We start from the raw sequence: 7,488 nt of genomic DNA, 5'->3' as shown, positions 1-7,488 counted from the left end.
CGCGACATACAAAAAACGATAGTAGCGACAAATAAAGTTTTAACTCCTATAACTGAAATAAACGAAGACAAGCAAAACCACAGCTCACAACGACCATTCATACAAGAGAGCGTTGCCTGAAGGTGTAGAGACTAAACTAAACTTCTCCCGATCAGGCCGTGACGGCCCAACGGTACCGACCGGCCGCCGTGTCATCCTCAGCCCACAGGCGTCATCAGATGTGGATATGGAGGGGCATGTGGTCAGCAGCCCGCTCTTCCGTCCGTATGTCAGTTTACGAGACCGGGGCGCTGCTTATCCTCAGAAGGGCTGAGTGCACCCCGCTTGCCAACAGCGCTCGTCAGACCGGATGGTCACCCATCCAAGTGCTAGCCCAGCCCGACAGCGCTTAACTTCGGTGATTTGACGGGAACCGGTGTTACCACTGCGACAAGGCTGTTGGCTGAAGTGTAGAGACAGCGGGTTACACTTCGGCGATTACGTGTCGTGTGACTGGCTGACTTCCCGCCTGAGAGTTACCCCTCTAGGGCTGTAAAAGTAACGACTAAATTTTACACCGCATGAATTCCGTTTTGTCGAGACAAATATCTGTCGCTTAGCGTTCTTTACTCGTTTCTTAATGCCACTTTGCACAAATGCTTTTTGGAATTCGTCGTGGACCTTGCTCTGTCTGACACTCTGCATTACTTCATAGCTCTTCTCTGAAAACATCGCAAATTATGCTTCTGTTCGGCTACACAACGACAAAAATGTACTGAATTGTCGTCAATCTGAACTGATACGAATAGTATAGGAGGTAATTAGCACTATAAGCTCGCTAATTCTGTACCTACTGCTATTTATGCGTAATAAAACCAAACGTATGGCATTTTAATACGAAACTTACACATATTGACTTATTTGTATTTGTAGTCAATTATTTATGGTTTTATTTCCTACAGACATGATTTATTTGTATTTGTAGTCAGTTATTTATGGTCTTATTTCCTACATACAACGCTCTCGTAAATGTTAATGCATTTTATGAGGCTGGCTGGAACATAGATTATGAACCATACATGAATATAAACTCGGTTCTTGATTAGTTTAATTTAAAAGATAAACATTTAAATAATGAAGACTCAGAACGATATATAAGTCGTTCCCCATTGGCTGACGGCGATCCCTGGCCTCTGGAGCGCCTTCTCTCTACCCTATATGCTTTAACTCGCAGCTGCTTAGCTGTCAGCATCAGTTACAGTAAATGAGGCCTCCTCAGCCTGTTAGGTGCCATCGCCGTCATCCACATGGGTAATGATGCATCGTTTTAGAGTATACTTTCACGTCATTGACTTCTCTATTTAATGTACCACTTCTTCTGTACATTTGGTGATACGGTGGAAACTCCGACGATGGCCCGGAATTAAAACGCCGAAACCGGACAGAAGTTAACACCATCTGCGATCAAGACTGTTTTTAAATAATTTTGTGACAACAAAGATCGCTGTTCTCCAACGATGTACTACAAAGTTAATTAATTCAACCTAATTACGCTTCTTACAAACAGTGCTGTTCGATTTTAAAATTAAAGTGTGGCCTGAGTTGAATGGAAAGACTAATTTTATATTACGACGATTCGTTATACTATTCATATCAGTACAGATTGATGACAATTTAGTACATTTTTTTCGTTGTGTAGCCGAACAGAAGTATAATTTGCGATGTTTTCAGAAAAGAGCCATGAAGTAATGCAGACTGTCAGACAGAGGAAAGTCCACCACGAATGTAAAAAAGCAACGAGTAAAGAACGCTAAGCAACAGATGTGTGTCTCGACAAAACGGAATACATGTGGTGTAAAATTTAGTCGTTACCTTTACAGCCCTAGAGGGGTAAGTCTCAGGCGGGAAGTCAGCCAGTCACACGACACGTAATCGCCGAAGTTTAACCCGAAACCAGTCACAAGTTAACATCGGCTGCGATCAAGACTGTTTTCAAATAATTTTGAGAATTAATTGATGTCGGAGGCAGTTCCCGCAGAAATGACCGACGACATCTACTGCACGCGGCGGCGTCTGAATTAACACGAGACAGTGTGCGAAACGTTTCTGGGAGTAAATGAATTGGAGGCTTACGAATACTGTCGATTCGGTCCGAGCCGGACACGTACGGTATGGCGGAAGAAAACACGGCGAGTGGCAAAATGCATTCCGTACTATGCGTCCCGTACCGACTTTCTCTGCAGAGAATAGGAAATCAGAGGAATACAAAAGTTACCGAGTCGGCATGATCTGCGTACGGGTAAGAAGACACGCGAGTAACAAAACGTTTGCTTCACTCCGAGTCCGTTGAAGGTAACGAATTGATCGGATTCAAAAACTAACAGTTCGGTTCGGGGGTAGGAGAATCGACAAAAGTCTCGAGATTGTGTACAACTTTGGACCGATATTCCCTTGTTTCGGGTCGCTACCAGCCTTAGCCCAGCATACGATGCAGTTTACATTAACACTACTGCCACCATTCTGCGTTTCTTTGCTGTGCTGAGTTTTGCTTCGGGTGTCGTTAACTGAGCGCGTAACGCCCAGCTTCGTATACAAAGTGCATACGGCATGCTACACTTAGTAGGTTCTGCCAAAGAAGTCAGGTCAGGCTGGCAGCGGGGGAAAGCTACCGGCGTCGCTTGACTGCTTTCGATTTGTGTCTATCAGACACTGCGCGATATCTTCCGGGAGTGCGCGAATGGCACAGGGCGCACATAAATTGTCATTACAACTTTAGACTTTCATAACTTTAAAAATATACTACATAATAATATCTACGTATCAACATGTTAAACCTTTTTCATTTTTACTTTCCAGGTGCTGCAGAAGTGAGGAAATTGACACGAGGAAGCTCAACCTTGTTCATAGAAAGAAAGTCCGATACGCAAGTGCAACGGAACAGTAGGACACAGTATGGAAAGGAATCACCGTCCCGAGCAACTATTCGGGCTTTTCATATACCAGACACGGAAACAGGGGGTGGGTCGCCCGTCTATATCAGACGCCAATGTAGACAGGTCACGGCAAGTGCTTGCAAGGAGTCGAGCAAAGCCAGTGTGTACAGCGCCCAGAGGCTGGAAATGACACGGTCAACAGTGAACCAAGTACTGCATAGCAGTTTACGTTTTTATACCTGCAAGGTGCGGCTCCTTCAGCCACCAAAGGCGACGGACAAACCTTAGTGCGTACAATTTGCACTTGATATGATGCCCAATACTGATGCTACAATGACTCTTTGGAAAATATTTGTTTCTTCGGGGAGTCAACGATTCTTGTAACCCATAAACTGAACGGTCATAACTTTCGTATATGGAGAACAGAATATCCTCATATTACACGTGAAATGGAATGAGATGGTCTGAAAGTCAATGTGTGGTGCAAAATTACGTACAATTGCATCACTGGTTCGTTCTCTTTCTGCGAGACTATCGTCAACACTGATGTCCTCCTGAATATTTTACAAGCGTTTGCAGTGCAACAATTGTAAAACCGGCAGCCTGACGTAATATCTCACCATCTCACTGGTCCCTAAATGTCCGCCAGTTTCTGGATGAAAAGTTTCCGGATAGTTGGACTGGGCCAGTCTCCTTCGGTGGCCGCCGCGATCACCTGACCAAGCACAAATGGTTCAAATGGCTCTGAGGACTATGGGACTTAACATCTGAGGTCATCAGTCCCCTAGACTTAGAGCTACTTAAACCTAAGGACATTACACACATCCATGCACGAGGCAGGATTCGAATCTGCGACCGTAGCAGCAGCGCGGTTCCGGACTGAAGTGCCAAGAACCGCTCTGCCACAACGGCCGGCTGACCAAGCACAACTACACTCCTTCCTGTGGAGTTTTGTAACGGATCAAGTGCCTGAAACCAGTTACGAAGGTTACAGACCTACAGGACTTAACAACATCCATTCACAATGTGTTTGAACATGTCGCTGTGGTGTTCCTGCACCGTAAATGGAGAGTATTTGAGTACTGACTTGAAGTTAGCCGTGTCACTAGGCATGCGCATATTGGCGTGTATGAATTAAGAAACAAAACTAGATGCAGATGGGTTACACAGAAGGACTCTCGGGAGGGAGGAACATCCGGTCACCAACTGTCACTAACATTGCAAAAACCGAAATAATAATTCCGACCCCTTTGTGAAACTTTTAAAGTTTTTCACTGTCTATAAAATGTAATTAGTTGTTGCTGCGCGGATATATGGCCTTTAGCTGATATAACTTTATGTTCCAGGCTCTTCGCCGGCCGGTGTGGCCGAGCGGTTCTAGGCGCTTCAGTCTGGAACCGAGTGACCGCTACGGTCGCAGATTCGAATCCTGCCTCGGGCATGGATGTGTGTGATGTCCTTAGGTTAGTTAGGTTTAAGCAGTTCTAAGTTCTAGGGGACTGATGACCACAGATGTTAAGTCCCATAGTGCTGACAGCCATTTGAACAATTTCTGAACCAGGCTCTTCTTCTCAAACTGCAAACTCTCGATGCGCTTTGTTAACTTTAATTTAAGCCGTTGGTATGCCGATATTGCACACATAATCGTACAGCGATAAATAATCATGGATTGCATTTTATAGAGATGTGGTATTCACAACGAAAATTTTAGAAAAAATGGTTCAAATGGCTCTGAGCACTATGGGACTTAACAGCTGAGGCCATCAACCTCCTAGAACTTAGAACTACTTAAACCTAACTAACCCTAACTAACCTAAGGACATCACACACATCCATGCCCGAGGCAGGATTCCAAACTGCGACCTTAGCGGTCGCGCGGTTCCAGACTGAAGCGCCTAGAACCGCTCGTCCACATCGGCCGGCAAATTTTAGAAGTTCAGCCATATGATGAGTGCTAGTTCGAATACATGAGGGCTGTTCGGAAAGTAAGGTCCGATTGGTCGCGAAATGGAAATCACAGTGAAAAGAAACAAAAAAAAATTATTCCCAACAGTTAGCCACACCTTCCAGCTACCTCTCTAAGTAGTCGCCGCTATGACTTAGACATTTTCGTAGCGCTGTAAAAACTTTCCAGTATCCTCGTCATAGAAAGCAGCCGCCTGTGCTTTCCGCCAATTGCCGGCCGGAGTGGCCGTGCGGTTCTAGGCGCTACAGTCTGGAGCCGAGCGACCACTACGGTCGCAGGTTCGAATCCTGCCTCGGGCATGGATGTGTGTGATGTCCTTAGGTTAGTAAGGTTTAATTAGTTCTAAGTTCTAGGCGATTGATGACCTCATAAGTTAAGTCGCATAGTGCTCAGAGCGACCTGAACCATTTTTTTTTTCCGCCGATTCTTTACGCTGGTCTGCCATTCGTTGTTTGTGCCAAAATGTTGTCTTCGTAGCCAGCGGTTCATGTGAGCAGAGATGAATATCAGAGGGAGCCAATTATGGGCTGTATTGTGGATGATCAAACACTTCCCACCGAAAACGCTGCAACAGAGTCTTCATTGCCCCTGCAGAATGCGGCTGAGAATTGTCTTGAAGAAAGAAATGCATGACATTTATGTTATGTGGGCTGCATGGCTTCAGATGAGATCTCTTACCAGATTCACATACTTGGCGGGAGACACTGTTGTTTTAGGCATTTCTTCGTTATCACTTTGCGCTCTGAACTGAAAAGAGCGGCGTGAAGCGACCGACAGGCACACTAAAGACACTATCCAACACATTTGTGCAAGTTCCATCGCATTTTCACAGTGGTTTCCATTTTGAGCCACCTTACTTTCAAAATACGCCTTGTAGTTGTAAACAACAGCTTATAGTAACTTGGTGTCGTCATTTTACTACGAAATGTATTTTATGAGTTCACTTGTCACTTGTTGAGAATCGGTTGTTACTATCTACGACAGGGCTTCAAAAAGTGAGTTACACATGTCGTACCACGCTAAGACTATTGCGCGTCAAGAATGACGCATTGTAAGGTGTCCCGTGAAGGTAGTGCTGCTGCGGTACGGTTAACAGGTGCATCACAGTATGCGGATGAAATGGCACGGCAACTGCAAAAGTACCTGAAGTCGAAGGACGCGAGACAGTATGATTATTGTGGGTAAAACATCTGAAGTACATACAGATTACCGTGAAATTACAACGTGGCAGATTGCCGTCCTACGGGCCCGGGTTCGTTTCCCGGCTGGGTCAGGGATTTTCTCTGCTTAGGGACTGGGTGTTGTGCTGTCTTCGACATCATTTCATCCCCATCCGGCGAGTAGGTCGCCCAATGTGGCGTCGAATGTAATAAGACCTGCACCAAGGCGACCGGACCTACCCCGCAAGGGGCCAAACGCTCATTTCTATTTACCGTGAAATTATGGCGGCATACGGACCCAATGCAATATCGCTCCATGCAGTAGTAAAATTGAGTCAACGATTTGGCCAAGGCCGCACGGATTTGTGCGATGCCGATAGAGAAGGAAGGCGACTGACATCGGCCGCCGAGGAAGAAGTCTAAACAATCGTAAGGAAAGAGATTATCCAACGATGAGGACGTTAACACAACGCTTCTCGAATGGCTCCGTGACCAAGGAGCGGATTTCTATCGCCAAGGAACTGACAAGTTGGTAGAACATTCCGACCTTTGTTTACAGAGACTTGATGACTACGACGAAAATGAGTGTCATATACCTCTGTCACTTTGAACAGTGGTGCAGCATACAATAAAAGTTATTTGGCCTAACATAATAACGTGTTATTTTATTATCTGAACTCCCTTTTAGTATGGTTTCAAAGTTATAAAAGGTTTAAAGTTATAGAGATAATTTACGGACACTCTGTATTCACGTAACTGCATTTATGTATACATTTTTCGGATAGCGCGTGCCACTGACTTCTACATCGTCCCACAATGCATACCCGATTGGCTGTCGCATTCCGTCGTTGCAACTTCTCCTCGACAACGGGCAAGAGATGAAGATTATTTGGAACCGAGGATGAGACCTTTCCCAGAGGACGTCCCCAGGTGTGACGCGAAACAGCTGGGGCAGAGGGATTAGCACGTGGGGCGGGAGCGCGGCGCGGCGCAGCAGCTGACGCCAAGGCCTCGGAGTGGAGTGGCTGACGGAGAAAGCGCCGAGTCTGGCGCATGCGCAGCTCGATTGATGGGCAGTCAGCAGCAGCTGGCGCGGGTCACGTGCGGCCGTCGCGTGCCGCCGCCGCCGCCACTACAACATTCTCCGCTGGCGCCGCGCTCTTCACTTCTCCCGCTCCATCGGCGCGCCGGGTCTGAGACACTGGGCACGAATTAATTAGCCTCGCATCGGGCAGCCGGGCTACTGCTATCACACCTGTTCCTACAACTTGTAGCTTCTGTTGACACACGCGTGGTCGCCGCAGCTCATCTACATTTACAAGGCAATTTAAAATCAGCACAGCTATAGCAAACGGCTATAACAGTTACATCGCTACTAGTCCTTTAGTTTATGTTTGGCGAAACAGAAAACAAAAGAAGAAAACCAAATTTTTCGAAGTACGAGATGGAT

At 46.1% G+C, this 7,488-nt stretch overlaps 1 pseudogene; it reads right to left on the bottom strand.

The window, feature by feature from the left end:
- Nucleotides 1-325: 325 nt before the first annotated feature.
- Nucleotides 326-443, bottom strand: LOC126472287 (5S ribosomal RNA; annotated as a pseudogene).
- Between the last annotated feature and the right edge of the window lie 7,045 nt (nucleotides 444-7,488).

Source organism: Schistocerca serialis, chromosome 3, assembly GCF_023864345.2.
Source record: "Schistocerca serialis cubense isolate TAMUIC-IGC-003099 chromosome 3, iqSchSeri2.2, whole genome shotgun sequence".
In the NCBI taxonomy this organism is placed as follows: domain Eukaryota; kingdom Metazoa; phylum Arthropoda; class Insecta; order Orthoptera; family Acrididae; genus Schistocerca; species Schistocerca serialis.
Note: the sequence above shows the minus strand (reverse complement) of the source record. Positions and strands in the feature narration are given on the sequence as shown.